This window comes from Rattus norvegicus, chromosome 13 (assembly GCF_021556685.1).
Source record: "Rattus norvegicus strain SHRSP/BbbUtx chromosome 13, alternate assembly SHRSP_T2T, whole genome shotgun sequence".
Classification (NCBI taxonomy): Eukaryota; Metazoa; Chordata; class Mammalia; order Rodentia; family Muridae; genus Rattus; species Rattus norvegicus.
Window position 1 is genome coordinate 78,388,989 of NC_141546.1, and position 18,489 is coordinate 78,407,477.

General features: G+C 39.9%; 1 long non-coding RNA gene across 1 annotated transcript in view; it reads left to right on the forward strand.

Annotated features, from left to right (window-relative positions):
- Window positions 1-18,489, forward strand: part of LOC134481584 (uncharacterized) — a 66,062-nt gene that overhangs the window by 19,806 nt on the left and 27,767 nt on the right. The window contains exons 2-3 of the long non-coding RNA XR_015636117.1: window positions 1,335-1,412; window positions 6,616-6,687. This is a non-coding gene — a long non-coding RNA (uncharacterized LOC134481584). The remainder of the gene's footprint in view (window positions 1-1,334; window positions 1,413-6,615; window positions 6,688-18,489) is intronic.

The following is an 18,489-nucleotide window of genomic DNA, read 5'->3' on the forward strand; positions in this document are numbered from 1 at the left end:
TTCTGAGTTCCTAATAAATTGGTCCCCTCAGTCACCTAACTATTTTAGTAGTTCTTCTCTGAACTTGGTCCAGGTTTTCCATAATTCTGGTTAACAAGGTGCTCTGCAGGGAATGCCGTGTCCAGGTGTGGTAACTTTGTCAGGGCATTTGGTGCAGTAGAGGGAGTAAGAGAGAGATGACAGACACCTAATATCCCGTAGGCTCTCATAAATGTATGGCAACTTTCCAATCTACAAACCTGAGCTCACAGTAAATGAGTAGGTAAGTGGATTGGGAATGGCCCCTTCCTAAGTTAGGTGGAAGAGAAGCTGGTGGCTGCTGACTTGCACAGAAGTTGTGAGGATGTGTATGGATTTGAAGAGTGTATTCATCTAAGATAGCGTCGTTGCTCATTTAGTTAGAAGTCGTTGCAAAGAAGAGGCTAAACACCGTCTGACTCGGGTCATTCTAAAGATCAGCCATGACATAATCTAGCATTGCTGTGGTTCTATCCTTACCCGTTATTTACACTGTATTTGTATAATAGATCATTGAATTGTTGTTCAGTGGTGGCTGTGGGTGAGAGCTGACAAAACATAAAGGCTTTTTGAAATCAAGTGATTTTCTCAGGTTAAAGAGCATAAGGAATTAGAGTCAGAGTTATACGCTAAGTGCACAGAGCTTTCCTGACTTTTCCCTGGACTGCAAAGCAGAAACACTCCAAAAGCTGCATCAGAGTCTAAAACCAGCTCAGGAGTAAGACTCAAGAGTGCGTCGGTGGATCCTTTTATTTTTAAATTTGATGACAGCACTTATAAAGATTTTTATGTACTTAAAAATCTTTTAGTCCTCAGATTTCCTTTACTGACCACATTTTACATCAAAAAATAAAATTCGAAGGGCATCAGTAGTAAGGAAAATAACTGTATTAGACTTGGGGGTGGGGACTTAGACCCTGCTGAGGAATCTACTGAGACATTGTACAGGTTTAAGTAGTTCAGTTGTACATGTCTGAGAAACACACTTAGGATGAAAGCTCATATGTCCTGATATTCGAAAAAGTAAATGGTTGTTTGACTATCTGTTTGCATGGCTAATTAAATATGTGTATAATTGACCGTAATGGAATATGGGTAGCTACTCTGAGCCTTAAAATCAACATTCAGAGGATCACATGATGAGCGTTGGAACCTGGCTTTTGTTTCAAGGTCTTTACTCGAATCATATGTTTTAAAAGTCTCTTAGTGTATGAAGATGACTGTTTGCCTTTAAAATCTACAGTCAAGGGAAGATTTGGGGGAGGGACAATACTAATTTGGTTCACAGAATTTTATTGTTTTCTCTATCCCAATAGCTTTTTGTATCAGATCTGTGGAACAGGAGGCAGAGTCCTGGAGCTCAGCGTTTCCTTTGAACACAGCTGGACTCTCAGGTAATTTTTGGTCTTTAGAGACTGATATACCTAAAATAACTTTGAATAGTTAAATCTGACCATGTGTGAAATGGCAGTTGCCTTTTAATTTTAATGGAATATTTTAGAGCATTTTTATGGAAAAGCTCTTAAAATTCTTTTTTTTTTCACTCTTAATGAAAGGGGGAAAATGTGTTACTATAGCTGTGATTTTTTTTCTTATTTTAAATTTAAAGCAATTCCTGCAAATCTTAACAAGTAAAATCAAATATTTAATGCTTTTGGAAAAATGCCTTCATAAAATTTACAGAACAAAATAAAAAAAACCTGGATTTAAATTTTCTGAATAAAACAGATTTTCTAAAAGTACTTACATCACGAATCAGGATTTCCACGTTAATTCTTTGTGTAGATTCAGGGAACCACATTGTGACCCCAGTCAATACTATTAAAGCTCGTGTTCTGTTCTCAGATTTTGTAGAAGGAATAGAGTTTGATTCACAAATATTAGTGTTGCACCTAGAAAACATTTATTTCATATATCCAGATTGGGATAGCCTCAGGAAATTGGTCCTGGTATAAGCCATAATTATCAAAGCCAGTGATGTGCTAATAATTTCTCTCAGATGAACTAGTATACTCAGACCACGTGAGAATGTGTATGTGTCCATGAGTGTGTATTTTTGTAGTTCTTGAGATCAAACCCAAGCTAAGCAAGTGCTGTGTGACTTAACTGCATGTTCAGCCCCTGGTGGTTTTGAAGGGTTTAGTCTTTATAGCACTTGAAGAAATTTTGTAAATGCCCAGTCACCAACTTATGTCACCTTTAAATGATTGGCTTAACACAATGAATAAAGGATTAAAGTGATTTTTATTGATGCTACTTGTGCCTTATAAAAGATTGTTTCAACCAGCATTCTGCTCTGAATGAGCTGTCAATGATATCCTTCAAAGACCCCGTTCCCAGGGTTTTACCTACACTGGGTTCTGAGGAACCAAGAGATGAAGGACTTGACCCAAGTTTCCATAACACATAACAGTAACTTAGGTTAACCTGATGGGCTGATTGAAAATTTGATCTCTTCTGAGGGGCTTGCAACCCCATAAGAACAACAATTCCAACCAACTAGAGCTCCCAGGGACTAAACCACCACCCAAAGACTACACATGGACAGACCCATGGCTCCAGCTGCATATGTAGCAGAGGATGGCCTTGTTGGGCACCAATGGGAGGAGAAGCCATTGGTCTTGCCAAAGCTAGACCCCCCCCCCAGTGTAGGTGAATGTCAGGGTGGGGAAGCAGGAAAGGGTGGGTGGTTGGGTGGGGGAACACCCTCATAGGAGAAGGGGGAGGCGGAATGGAATAGGTGGTTATGGACAGGAAACTGGGAAAGGGGATGGCATTTGAAATGTAAATATAAGTATCCAATAAAAAAATAAAATGTGTTCTCTTAATTAATATATTCTCAAGTCCTTTTATAAAGAAGCCTTATCTAAGTTGTACTTAGCCAATAATTTAGGATATTTTATAGTTTTTATGGCCATTGAATATGTGAATGAGGGACACAGTGAAACTGTCATTGATAATTTAGATGATAGTAAAGGGTGGACATTTTAAGCTTAGAACCATTCTAAAAGATATAATTTTTGGATTATTTTAATGAAGTGGAGATTAAATATTAACGTGGCTAAACAACACCCTTACCTTCAGTTAATAAAAATCACCTGTGGGGCTGGGGATTTAGCTCAGTGGTAGAGCGCTTACCTAGGAAGCGCAAGGCCCTGGGTTCGGACCCCAGCTCCGAAAAAAAGAACCAAAAAAAAAAAATAAAAATCACCTGTCCAGAAACCATAAATCCCTACTCCTCACATTTCTTCCTGGTCCAGAGAGAATTTAAAATGCCTTGTGCACATTTACATGAGTATGTGAGTTCTCTCTCTCTCTCTCTCTCTCTCTCTCTCTCTCTCTCTCTCCACCTCCTTTTCTCTATCTCTCTCTGTCTCTCCCTCTCTCTCTGTCTTTCTGTCTCTCTTTCTCATCTCCCTCTCTCCCTCGCTCCCTCTCTGTCTCACTCTCTGTCTTGCTCTCTCTCTCTCTCTCTCTCTATATATATATATATATATATATATGATTGTATACATATATGCATATATAATTATATATGGAAGTAAAAATCTCTTACTTAAAGTAAAATAAGAATAAGAATAAGAAACATAACACAGAACAGAAGGTGAGAATAATACACAGAAACAGTGTTCCCAGAACTCTGGGACAATATTTTAAATGTGTTTTTAATTTAAATAAAATTACATCACTTTCCCTCTCCCTTCCCCTTCCCAAGCCCCTTCTAGCTACCCTCCCTTAAACCCCTCCCATGTTCCCTAACTCTCAAATTAATAGCCTCTTTTACTTTATTATTATTACATGCAGATGTATGTGTACACACACACACACACATACACACACAATGTGATAAGCTCATTTTTGTTGTTTATGTGTAAAACAAAGTCCTAGCTGAGGGGGAAAATGATGTGCAATGCTAATATTCTTTACGGAATATTTTTAAAAGTCACAGGAAAACTTTCAACTGAGAGGTAGTAAAGATCATATAATGAAATTCCTTAAGGAATATCCTCAACATGTTTAGAGAGTTTTACTTTCATGAGGAGTGGAAGCTAGACAAGCACTTTACCATTGGAGCTACAGCACTGGGAAAGCCCCTACTGCTGAAGACACCATGTGCTTCAGACATGGATGTGGATCTGACCTGATCCGAATTGAATCTGATCTGAAAACCTCCTCTGTGGACCAGCTTTCTTAATATTGCAAAGTGTCATGCACACTTCTAAAGAAGAGATCCACCAAAAGTCATACCAAGCTGTAAAGACAATGAACGGCTTCGGGTGCATTAGTGACTTACCTCAGTAGTAACCAACAACTCTTTAATTTGACTTAAAGCCTATACAACACAAGGGAAATTATACCTTGTATTGGAAAACTAGCCAACTACCCAGAGTTAGTGAAGTCATGGATCCTAGAAAAGAACCTCCCACAACCACTGTACTGGGCAAGCATAATTTTTAACTTCATTCTAAATATTAATTCTATACCCATAGGTAAATGTTCTCACCCTTCATCAAAGAAACTTCACCTCAATTGTTCAAGATGCAGATAATAAGGGGTGTTAGGGTGCCAGTGGCTATGTTTAGAGAACAACTCCTGCATCTAAAGCTTAGGGTATATCATAGATGAGGACCCAGAAAGATTGTAAGAGACAAAAGACCAGAGGAGCTTCAGTGCAATTGTATCTCCTAGAAATTACTGGGAAGCTTTACTCATGAAGCCTCAATTTTGCTGCCTAAACAGGACCTGTAGAAGTACAACACCAATAGATATGCTAACATAGATGACAGACATAGTCTTCCCCATGGATGGGCCTTGTAATCGGCTATTCAATATATTTGCCTATTAACAATAAGAAGCAAAGAGAGGAGGTGTATGAGAGGAACTGGAAGGAAGAAAGGGAAGGAGGGCGAGTGTAATTATATTTTAATTTTTTAAAAAAAAATTAGTTAAGAAACCAAAAACGTACCAGCTGACTAATACAACTCAACAGCCAGAATAGCCATACTATGCTGTCCAGGTTAACTGCCTTTGGTTTGATTTGAAATGCATAAGTGGGTAGCTAAATGTGTGCCACAGGTGATGTCTTATGCACCTAGATCTTTGCCTTAAATTATGGGATACCTATGGTTAGGAAGGCATTAACATGTAAGAGAGAATTTGATAGCAACGATCACTAAGCAGGATTTATGGAAGGCACTGTTTTCAACGTGTGTTGCATAATCATGGAAACTGTCAGAGGATGGCAGTACCAGCTGGGATCCATGGCCAACATGAGATGACCAATGAAGAGAGTAGCAAATAGAACCTAAATATTTATGGATGTTGCTATATAACTTCAGGGTACCTTGCTTGACAAGAGTTATGCCCCATCTGCAGAGAGAGGCAGTGGTTGCCAATCCATTGGCTGCCTCTACACTTAAATGATGGTGTCTTTTAACTAGGCAGAAGCCTTTGGGTTTTCTGAAGCCTGGTTTATGAATCATTATTCTCGATGAGTGTGATTTGCAATTATGCTAATTTTTCCATGCCAATGAGTTTAAGCATGTTTCCTACTTTCTTCCTGTCTCAGATTTGGGGTGTCGAGTCTTATATTGAGATCCTTAATCCATCTGAAGTTATGTGGGGTGGAAGATAAAGATAGAGTTACATTCTTCCACATTTAACTAGTCAGTATGACCAGAATCGTTTGCTCAAGGTGATATCTTTTCTCTAGTGTGTATTGTTGGCCTTTTGTAAAAACTCAAGTATCTGTAGGAGTGTGTGCTTATATGTGGATTCTCAGTTCTCTCCTGCTGATCAACATTTCTGCTTTTATACAAGCACCAGGCTGCTTTTATTACTATAACTCTGTAATGTAACTTGGAATCAATGATAGAGAGGGGGAATGGAATGGAATAGTAAGGTTTAGATGGGATACAGGTGAGTAGGAAGGCAGGATAAAGTAAGTAATATGAGGAGGGATAGCTAATGCTATAGGCATTTCAAAAAAGTCATATGGAAACCTTCTACTGTACAATACTCCTAAAATATCTACATAGACACAAAGAGTTTAAGTGAAGTTATCCATAACAGAATGATGTCTCTACTAGGCACCACAGGCTAATAAGTAAAAAGCCTAATCTCTAGAATTGGTTATATATTTTAGAATCGTTTGCCACTGAGGTCCCATATGCTTTGAAACATTACATTAGAATCTATTGCCATAAAACATGGAGAAATCAAGTTGCTACTTAACTGGAAGCTCCATCCCTATTGGCTAGGTTTCATAGGGTTAGAAGGTGCCATTCGTGCTACAATGGGGAGCAAAGTAATCATCGATTTTACCCAGCTGTGAACCTGGTGGTTACAATTACCAGCAACGATGCTGCAAGGGTTATGTGGTTACCCAACCACTCTCTGATTGAATTTAAGGTCTATTACACAAGATGAAACACACTCCTGACACTGTTACCAGAAGCAAGAATCTGTGATTAGACAGGCCATAAGCTCTAGAGAAGAACCCCTTACTCTTCATTACATGGGCATAGTGGTAAACCTCCTGCTGCTGACCTCCCATTACACCATAAATGGTGTTTAGTTGTTTTTTTTTTCTTGCAGTAGATGGCAACAAACACAGAGACCTACAACTGGTCAAGCCGCAGAGAATGAGAGACTGAAGAACGCTTACCCGTAAGTGTGATTTCTATATTTTCTTCCCTCCTAAAGGATCACTGAAGGAGAAGGGGCAGAAGGATTAGAAGATCAGAGGTGGTAGATAACTAGGAGGAAATGGTGGTTTGTGGATACAGAAGAACAGTTGCTCCTACGAATTCACAGCAGGTGAGACAGCATGTGCAAGACTCATAGACATTCAGACAAAACTCTACCATGGAGAGGCATGGTGGGTATGAAGTCCCATAATAGGTCATTAGCAATTGATAACTTCTGGGAGAGGGAGAGTCGGTTCTCTCTAAGGGTGCAGCCCTTGGTGGGTTAGCAACCCTCCAATGGAAGGTCACACACATCCAAGAGTATAAGGGCAACACCAACTGTACTCCATGGGTTTTAAAAAGAGGACACATGGTGGAGTGGGTACAACAGGGGTGGATATGGGCTAAGTGAGTAAGAGGCAAATGTGATCAAAATACATGGTAAGAAAATTCTAAAAGAGTTAAACATGAGAAAAAGTAAATCCAGGATCTACAACTGAGGTAAAACTTGCGATATTTGTCTTTCAGCCCCTAGTTTATTTCACTTAACGTGGTGATTTCTGTCTCCACGCAGCAAATGCCATAACTCAATTTTACTTTATGGGTGAATAAACTCCAATGTGGATGCATACCACATTTTCTTTCTCATTACTGGTCTACTGACAGGCACCCAAACTATTGTAAATTGTTTTGCAATAGACAGGGACATTCAAATATCTTTGTGGAATGCTTCAAGTAGATACTCCAAAGTGGTATAGCTGTGTCATGTAGAGTTCTAAGTTTCATTTTGGGAGAAACTTTCTGTACAGTGTATTTAATATGGTCACATGTATGTACTAGCTAGTTCGTTTTACTGTTCTGATATCCAGAAAGTTCCTGTACTGGAGCTTTAGTAGTTTATACTCAGAGTGAGTCAAACCACAGAGACTGGCAAAGTTTAATTCTGTGTATTAGGCTTTGCAACATTCAAAAAGTCCAAATGGTTTAACAATGACATAAATATTTGTTTTTTTTTTACAAAGCTAATTTGCCATTTGTTAAAAGATTTATGCCATGAGGCTTGATTGTGCTTTCAAATTATCAACTTTCCTCTTAAACTTATTTACAGCTATCTTAAAAGTAACCCATAGTAGAAATCCTTCTTAATTTCAATGTTATAATTATAGCAGAAGTTTTGACGTGCTAAGTATAGATAATCTTGTTTGAGAAAGAAGAGAATTGAGAAAACCCAGTCTCCATGCCTAAGCATAAAGTTAGAATCCAGTCTTTATCTCAGGGTATCTCAGCAAAAGTGTCAAGAGCTGACTCTGGATTTCCTCCCAACTTGCTGGTTAGAGCTGAGTTTACAAGTACTAGTGTCAGTAAATAGTACAACCTTGCAAAGGTTTGCTTACATTTGGGAGTGGAGAAGGAAAGGTCAGGCAGGATTTATTCCAGATTGCACCTTCAGTTTTTGCCTGCCCTTTCACTGTGGGCACTTGATTAAGAGTGTGCAGGAGGTGGGCTGGAGAGATGGCTCAGAGGCTCAGGGCTGCTCTTCCAGAGGTTCTGAGTTCAATTCCCCGCAACCAGATGGTGGTGGCTTATAACCATTTGTAATGAAATCTGGTGCACTCTCCTGGGGTGCAGGCATACACACAGGCAGAGGACCGGAGGACTGAATATATAATAAATAAACAAACATTTAAAAAAAAAGTGTACAGGACTCAAATACAACAGTCTACAACCAGCTCTTTTGGTTGTTGTTTGCTTGCTTGCTTTTAATGGCAGGGATAAACTTTGAGACTAGGAAGTGAAAGGATCTGAAAGATAATTGTTGGTACTTGCCATTGAAGAATTGATTGGCTCTTAGGGAAATGTAATGATTAATCAAAATATTTAATAGGGAAGTTGTAGGAGTGGGAAACTACAGAATAGTAAAATCTCATGATGTGGATGGTAAGATGAGGTTTCCCTCCTCAGAGACCTGGTGTATGGATGGCTGGTTTTGAGACTCAGGTTACCTGAGCTATGAAGTCCTGTATTGGCTCCACAGGCAAATTTCACCCGGATCTTCCTGTCTCTTCTTTCTCATCAGAACATCCAGTAATCAAATGTTTCCTCAAGTGGAAGCAGAGAATGGAAGTGTACATTGGGGGACTTGGGGGGTGTGTGTGTCGAAGTGTGGTCGTTTGTATCCTCCACTGCTTAAGGAATAAACATTTGTTTCTCACCACTGTGGAGGATGAAGATCAAGGCCAGTTTGGATATTTGGTGAGGGTCCTCTTTCTGATTTATGGATGGCTGAAAATAAAGAGAAGAAAGGGGGTGAGAAGAGGGGGAGGAGGGGGAGGAGGAGGAGGAAGAGAGGGAAATCCTATACCAGTTCAGAGCTCGAAAACTATTTCCCCAAATACCCTTTCCAAACTCTGTCACTCTAAGGATTTGGTTTTTAATGTATGAATTCTGGAGGATACAAGTATTTGACCCATAGCAAGTGACTTTAAATTATTATTTATCTGGTCTCAAGCCAGAAGTGAAAACAGGTGACACTATGCAAGGGAGGCGATTAGTATGTCTCTCCTGGGCAAACATGAACCAGCACCCTTTTCCTTTCCCCTTCAAATATACGTCGTCTTCCCAAACTCAACAAATAAAACCCACACTTCATTTTTATTAAAGTATCTACCAAGGCTTCAAAGGAACTTGCTAAATTATCAGAGCAGGGGTCAAATTATTCTGTATCTATTTACTGAGACAGAAAAAGGTATGAAAAGAAAGACAGGGTACGAAGGAAGTACAAGGGGCGAGAAACATTTCAGTGTTTTCAGCGATGCCTCAAACTCTCTTCAGAGTAAGATAAGGCTACGTATTTCTTTGTGGCTCACTGGAACTTTCCTGTCAACCACCTACCTAACCTCTGTCACTAGAAGGCAATGTGCTGGCAAACTGACCTTAAACACTGAAGGTTGGCGAACCCCAGCCAATGCCTCAGGGTGGGACAGAACCCAGGCGCCAAGCAGTATCCCCGGCTGCTAATTTGCTGGACACACAGAGCCCTGTTCTGTAACCTCCCCCTAGGTTGTGGGTGAGTGGAACCCATTAACATTTAAAAATATTTGCAGAAATCAGAGGGGGGAAAGGTATTTCTGGAGGGCCAGTACGCAGAGCACTCTTACGCTTGCCAAAGTTTGCTGGCACGGCTCAGGCTTTGATAGGGAACATCTGGGCGGCTGCGGCTGCTGCATATAGATGGGGCAGAGGGCAGGAAACAAAGGGGGCTTGTGAGAATGCTGAGGGAATGCTCTCTGTGAGAGGGAAGGCCTTAGTACCTATCCTATGTTTAGTAGGGAAGAGGAGAGAGAAGGAAAAAAAAAAAACAGAGAGAGGAGGTTTTGCCCTCATTTTGCCTTGGTTGCGAACTCTAGAAAGTGAACTGTGTGATGACAGGACCAGCCAGTGGTTTCCCTGGCTAAACAGACAAGGTCGCCGCAGCATCATAATGTGGTTCCTTCTCTTGGAGCTTCTTTTTTTGAAGCCAATACGCATAAGAGTGGAGGGAGGATTCTGTTTTAATGGAGACAGGTTGGTCATTGCTTCCTCCGCCGCTGACCTCATTCATTCAGCACGACAAAATGAGACGCAGATCCGGACCAGGTACTTTTCAAACACAGAACTGCCTTTATTTATTTATTATTTTTTTTTTTTTGGTTCTTTTTTTCGGAGCTGGGGACCGAACCCAGGGCCTTGCGCTTCCTAGGCAAGCGCTCTACCACTGAGCTAAATCCTCAGCCCCCAGAACTGCCTTTATTAACTGCGGGTTAGGGCCAGGTTATTGAAAATCTGTCATTCGTGAACAGACTTTGCATTGGATGCTGCCTTATCCACCTCACTTTACCCAGCTTGTGTGTATATATAAGAGAATTCTCTGTTCGGACATCTAGGGGAGAGCAGACGTATGCCTGTACAGATAACAAATGTGGATACGGGCAAGCCTTTTCCATTCATAATGCCTTTCCTCTCTTCTTCACCTTGGTGTCCGTTTCACTGCTCACCTCTGTCACGATTAGTTTTGGTCAGTTTGACACAAGCCTAGCAGGCCTGGGAAGAAGGAATTTTTTCGGTTGAGGAATCGCCTCTGTCAGATTACCCCATGAGTACACCTGTGGGCATTTTCTTGATTGCTGAAGGATATGGGAGGATCCAGCCCACTATGGACAGTGCTGTCCCTGGGCTGCTGTTGCTGGGCTGGACAAGAAAGGTAACTGAGCAAGCCAGGGCAGCAAGCGTTCCTCCATGGTTCCTGCCTCTGCTCCTGCCTAAGTTCTTACCCTAAGTTCCCTCAGTGGCGGACTGTGATCGGGGCATGTAAGTCCAATAAAGCCTCCTCCTCCAAGTTGCTTTTGGTGAGTGTTTTTATCATAGTCAGCTAGGGCCTGTTCTGACCAGGCTCCAGAGAAACTAGTCTCCTGTGTCTAATGCTTATCTTCTCTGGGAATCGATCAGGGCCCAGGCATTAATAGCTGAATCTGGAATAAGGTGGGTAACGATAGCAGTGAGACTCACGTCAACTGCTAAACTCCTAAACATGTGTGAAAACTTCAGACTCATTTCACTCATTCAACAAACAAATTCATCCAGTGTCATCTGTGTTGTGGGCTCTAGGGGTATGAGTTTGAGTAAAGTCATCCTTACTGCGCAGTTCCAAGGAGGTTTAAATGATATATTCAGTACTTCAAATGGGACAAATATCTGTCCTGCTTGAGAACTGACAGGCAAAGTTTACTTCATCAAATTGCCTTTATTGATCTGGCTTTAAAAATAGTCTTCTATAATAACTCATCCACACAGATTTTAACCTTTTTTAAAAATAGATCTCATGTTCTCCTCTTCTAGAGCTGGTCAGAAAAGGATGAGTGCACCCAGGGGTTTGATTTCATATGCTCTTGTGCCTATAATGTGCATGTGTGCACTTGTGATGATATTCTAAGCTAGATCAACTAGGTTTACAGGGTTAGTTTCGGTGAAAGCAATTTAAAAGCTACAGTTAGTTCCACATTTATTTAGAGTGTCAGTTTACTTAACTTTACAGTAGCAATTACGTTTAGTTATGAGCGCCCTTAATTTTAAAAATACTTAAGATGCCTCTTCTTACTCATTCTAAGACTTTTCTCTGTGTCTCCTTCCCTTAAACAATAAGACAGTTATGCCTGAATGCTAAATATATGGTCAGCTATCCTAAGAGCTAGGTATTAAAAAAAACCCCTAAAATCTCTGTGCTTTCTTTGGATTTCATCAGGCATTGTTCCCATTAAGTATTTTGAATTAACAGACACTTGTTCATCTAGCATTAAATCCAAGACTCTAAAACATTGGTGTTTGTCAATCCCTTAGTCTCATGAAAGTCACTATCCTCCTTTTCAGAAAAAGAAAAAGTCGTTGTACCAGATCTTGCCTTTGTGCATGAGAAATTGCATTACAGGTCAATAGCTTTATTTCCTTTTGAGGTTAAAATACTTGTATGCAATCAGTTAGCATAGGCAAATTCCTAGAGTATGCATCTCTTAGAGTAAACAGATATCATCCCTGACTTATATGACTATCAGTGTTTCAGGTGTAGTAGGTATTTAAAAGTAAAACAAATTCATAAAAAAAAGAAGTAAAGGACAAGGGAAAATAATACATGTCCTAGTTACATCATCAGTAGACACCAGGACAGACATCCAAATGTCTCAGGAGACACTGAGACCTACGTCCAAGTCCTGAAAATGCTCTCCAATTCAGTTACCTTTACTGGTCATGCACAAACCAATGTTTTGTTTTATTTCGTTTTGTTTTTCACATTTCAAAAGTTTTGGGTCCCGGAGTTTAAAATGTTTTAAAGAAAAGATTCTTTAGGTTTCAAAAATTGTAAAAATTACCGTTAAATCTGAGTCTCTCTCTGAAGTCCTTATTCTTAAGCAATTAGTTAAGTGCAGGCTGAAACCTTGCCACTTGCTGGTGCTACCACACTTTCCTGGTTACCCAGTCTTTTCAAAACACTGTGCTATCCAGGAGTAGCATTGGCTGCTCAGGCCTGTCTTAGTTAGGGTTTCTATTGCTACACACAATGAAAACACCAGGACCAGAAAGCAAACTGGGGGAGCGGTGGTGGTGTTTATTCTGCTTACACTTCCAGATCAGAGTTCATCACTGGAGGAAGTCAGGACAGGAACTCAAGCAGAGCTGGAATCTGGAGGCAGCAGCCATGGAGTGCTGCTTACTTGCTCACTTCTCCTGGCTTTCTCAGCCTGCTCTCTTATAGAACCCAGAACCATCAGCCCAGGGATAGGACCCCCCACAATAGGCTGTTCCCTCTCCCACTGATCACGAATTGAGCAAATACCTTACAACTGGATCTCATGGAGGCATTTCCTCAACTGAGGTTCCTTCCTCTCTGATGACTCTAGCTTGTGTCAAGTTGGCCCAGAAAAGCAGCCAGTAAAGGGTCTAGTAATAATTTCTTCCTTCATCTGAAGCCCGTGATAGGTGGATGTTTGAAACACAGGGAAGCCTATTTCAATTGTTAGGAGACTGAAATGACTGAAAGTTCTCAAGGGCCAGTCTCACAGATACTGCAAGTGTGTTCCAATAACCTAAGGGCATGCAAGCAGTTCTGTAGAAGGTATCTCTGGACTTAATGTCACCTCTCTCTGTCATCACTTATTCCTCAGTTGTTTAATGCAGTTTGGATTCAGCCACCTAAATACACGAGGAGAGGGTGGCTCCAGATTCCGTACATGATGCAAACGTTTCGTTTCCCTCCAATGGCTTTCTAGCGTCTTTTGAACTGTCATTGGAGGACACCAGCTGTGTTGTCTAGTGTCATATCTGAAGAATAGCTGCTCTTCTCTGTGCCTCAGTTTGGATACATATGTGGAGAACCTCTATTCATGGCAGTAAACATAGGCTTTATTTCCATTTTTCCAGTACTAAGGCTGGATCCTGGGGTTTTGTACGTGCTGGATAAGTGCTTTGAGACCAAGCTACTCCCCACCCCAATATTGTCCATGCATCCTTTACTCATGGGGATTTAACATGTTTAGTAAGCCATAAAGCACTTCTGTTATATAATGCTGCATACAGCTTCCACTGTTATCTGGCATATGACATCTACCACCCATTTGGTCATGACATTATTTTTATTTGAATGATATCATCAACCGAGTTCTACAGTTAGTCACATCCAATATTTTCAGCAATCACCCACAGCCTTTGTGTGTTCTTCTTATGAACAGCAGTGGTTGTAGTGATAATGATTTGAGCATCCATGGATACTTTTATTATTTGGGGTCCATAACTGTGACTTGTTATTAAGGATAAACTCTGTTGAACTGATCAGAAATCTGGTAGCAGCTAAGACTTCAAGACTTACCATTTATATAGTTTTTTAGAGCTATGCAGATCATTTTGAATTGATCTATATTGCCTAAAGAAAAGTCCTTTTTCTCTTTTGTGTGATTTTTAAAAAAGCAACAAATACATTATAATGAGGAGCTACTTGAAGAAACAAGTATAAAAACATTGAACAGATAGCCAAGGGATGTAAAGAAATAAAAACCCAGTGGACAGCATACGACTTCATAGCATTCTTAGTTTAAGTAGAAATTACTTTATTCTTCTGGCAAAGTTGGATCAGTACAAGACCCACATATGTGAAAGGTTGAAAGAAGATGGTGTCAAAAGTCTCCATAAGCTTGTGTAAAATGACGAAGAGAAAGACAGCAGAAGGCATGGTGACTCGTACTTGTAATCCAGCACTCAACATAGTCTCGTCATAGTAAGTTCTGGGTTAGCCTGTGCTACAGAGTAAGACCTTGTCTCAAGCAAAGAGACAAACAAACAAATCGACAAAAACAACACCCCCAAAACCCTTATCTCCTCAACATTTTTCCTTATTTTATTTTTGTCTGCATTTGTTTGTTTGTTGGCTTGTTTTGATACAGGGATTTATTATAGCCCAGGTTACCCTTGCACTCCTCCTGCTTCACAGCCTCCCAACTGGTAGAATTATAGGAGACACCACACACAGTCTCAATTTTTCCTTTTGAAGTGAACACAATATCAATAGTTCTGTAGAGAAGCAAATCTGTATTCAGGGATCTTGTTCATTTACGCAAAGTAATTTTGTCTAAGAGAAGGGATAACCGAAAGGGTCTGACACAGTCACTCCAGAGAAACCTCTGGTACAAGTAGAACCCCAGCACTTCAAACCAGATCTGAGTCTCTATTGACCCGAGGGAGATTAAAGGTTTCAATCCATCTTCAGCAACAGGGAGACTGTGTTGTCCCTGGTGCTGTGTAAATGATTTGCAGACTGGTGAGTTTCCTTAGTATTTCTCAACTTTTTAGTAACCTTTGCATTTTATTGATAAAGAAAAACCATATATTTCTTTGGAAAATATTGTATGCCATCCCTGGATAAAGGGACGACCTGAGGTAAAGGAGGCAAGGGAGAGATTATCATTATTTTTCTGTGCCGCCTCCTTTCTTTCTAGATTCCCTTACCGGCTATGATTATATCAAAATAATTTTTCTATTGCATTTAGGGAATTTTTTTTCTTGTCTACTTTTTCTAAATATAAGAATGTAATTTTGGACATGTTTTATTCAAACAATGAATATTCTTTTTTTTCTATTATCTTTTTTTTATTAACTTGAGTATTTCTTATATACATTTCGAGTGTTATTCACTTTCCCAGTTTCCGGGCAAACAATGAATATTCTATTCCGAGGTTCTATTGCCCTATAACCTGAAAAGTGGAAACAGAATAGTTTCTCAGAAGCCTAACATAAACTAAAACGTTAGAATACAAAATATATTTTTATATTCTCTTTGGGAATAGAACGACAGATGAGGTTCATGAACGCTTCAAATTTATAATCTAGTTTCCAAACCGTTGGGCAGCTGTTTAGTGATACACTGGGCAGTGACTGCATGAGGACAACAACAGCTTCTACGTCACTCTTCACCTGTCCAGCCCAGTCACGTATACATGAAGGGGTTATTTGTCTCCGTGTTTTAGAGACAGGATCTCACTATACAGGGCTGGGAAGCCCAAGAACTCAGGATCCCTTGTTTTATCCTTCAAGGAGTGGCCATCACAGGTAGGAGCCACGATACCTGTCTCGGTAGGAGGAATCTTGAACCTATTCCGGGTGTTACTGTTCATTATGTACTGCCGTTCTGAAGTCTAGTGGACTTCAGTTCTTTTTAGGAGATGCCTGTCTTCACTATCGGGTTTTCTTCTTATTGTGGCTATTTTTGGTGCGAGGACTCAAATCCAGAGTCTTGCACATTGAATTTCAGACTTCATAAAATCACTCCTAATTGCAACTAAACCTTTTATTTCATTCTTTAATTTAGTTTATAATTAGAAGAGAAAAAGAAAAACAGATGCTTTTGAGTGGGTTTATGGACTTCTGATGTGGTGCTGTTTGCTTTGTACTAAATGCTTTATACTAGGGGAGATGCTTATTCAGTTCTAGGAGCCATTTTTAAAGCTTGCAGTCTAGTCTCTGACCCCGAGAGTAGTCATCATCCCAGCTCCTGCTGTGTGGCATGGCCTGGCTTATGCATTCCCAGTCACGTGCTCCTTAATCCTTACAGCATTTCTCTGAGATAGTCAATGATATCCACATGTTACATATGAAGAAATAAAGTTCCGGGAACAAAGAGCAACTTGTCCAAGTCATTCTACAAGTTAGTAGTAAAACCAATCAATTTTTCAAATCCCGATTTATCAGACTCCCGAACCTACAGTTTGCCGTGTGAGTCCATAGTGCCTTTAGATGAAGTAATTGATCTCTTATTTCACAGTTTTCCATGGGTTTCACACTGACCTGTTACTTCTGGGACCATTTTCTTCTCTTGATCCGCTTTGTGTAGACTTGTTTCTTTAAGTCTTATATATGCCAGACTGCTCTCAAAATCATTATGTATCAGAGGATAATCTTGTACTTCTGATCATCCTAACTCTACCTCCCAAGTGCTAATATTAAAGGCATACATCACTGTTCTTGGTTTTATGTGGTGCTGGGGATGGAATCCAGGGCTTGGCTTGACAAGTATTCTGCTAATGGAGCCATATCCCCAACCATGTGCCTAGAAGAGAACCTCACGGAATCTTGGAGATATAAAGCCATGCATCTGTACTTTTCATTTGCTCTTTCTCTCCGGATAGGAAGCTGATTGGTAAGGGGTTCTCTGCTGCAGTCTGTCTGGACCACGCCGTGTAAATGTGTGTTCGATCCAGTAGAAATATTTTATTCTTGTAAGAAATTTCTCTTGTGAGTATTAAAGGAATAAAACTTCTCAAGCAGATATTAAAATGTTACTCTCGTTCTGAGTTAGGAAAGAGCAACCCATAACCACAGCTTCATACATTAAATTATTTGTGTGCAGCGAATCAAGGACATGCCTTTGGTATAGAATACTTGTCTAGTATGTGTGAGGTCCTGGGTTCTATCCCCAACGCTCCAGAAAAGGCAAAAAAAATGTGCGAATAAGTCAAAGCATTGCTCTCATGACTCCCTGTGTCTCTGAGAACATTTTCCTGTTTTTACAATAGGAAGGTGCTCGTTGCCTTCGATTTAAGCCCATGAAATTGTCCCGATGAGAGACAGAAGGCATCTGTACTTTAAAACACATGGACTCGGAATTGTTACTAAGGGGAAACAAATTGAGGAACGACCTCATTTCCCTCAGGTATCTTATTTTCTTAGCAATGGTGCCATTTTACCTGGAAGAATTTGGTCTCGGAATGTTAAAAATTAATATCACTGTGCTGCAGGCTTAGCACCAGCATCAGACTGGCAATTTCTTCACCGCACTGGTACCAGGATGGTTGAACTCCACGCCCTCCAAAGCCTCGTAATTCAATTCTTGCTATTTCTGAGCTGAGAGAATGTGTCATTTTTTATAAGCTTGATGACAAATACCCACAATTTTTTTTTTTAAAAAAGGCACAAACATTCCTATCATTTGGTATCCTGGCTAGCCACAAAGATATTAAAAGAGACATAGCAAGAATACATCTTCAAACTGACAGTTTATAAAACTAGGTTTCTGGTATATGTTCTTCCACTTAAAGATAGAAAGCAATTGACACAGTGCCCAGTTACATGTCTATATTTAGAACATCAGCCTTCTCAGCTTAAACTGGATAACAATTTCACTGAGGAACTTAATTAATGAGTTAGTTCATGATTGCCGAGAGTGCTTTTTTTATTTTTAAATAAATGGACATTATATTGAATGGTTCACTAGACTGGCTGGGTGGTCCTGTACATTTTTAAAATCTGTTTTGTTGATACAGAATAGTTCCAATAGATTTTACTAAGTAAAATAGGAAAATAAGGAAGAATTATATAATGTTTAGACATTGTTTGTTGGTTTTTATAGTGGAGGAAATATTTATTCCCATCAGCCTTAGGTCACTAAATTCTTGCTGGACACAGGCTTTAGATTGTACTGCAGTTGGGTATTGTTTTCCCCAAAGAGTTCATTTATTGTTTTGAGAACATAGCACAGACTTCTTGGAAGTAACTGCACTGGGTGGTTTCTCTGCTGTACACAATTGGGTTATTCTGAGTTTATGAAAACAAAGACTTTTTCATTTTATTTTATTGGTATTTATGTCTTGTCTATGCTAGAACCTGAGAAAGACACAGAGTCCTTAGCTGTCTCCAAACTCCAAAGAGACAACATCTGGTAGGGACACTTTATTTATGGTTAGTACTGTTTGCCTTTTCCTGTGAACAC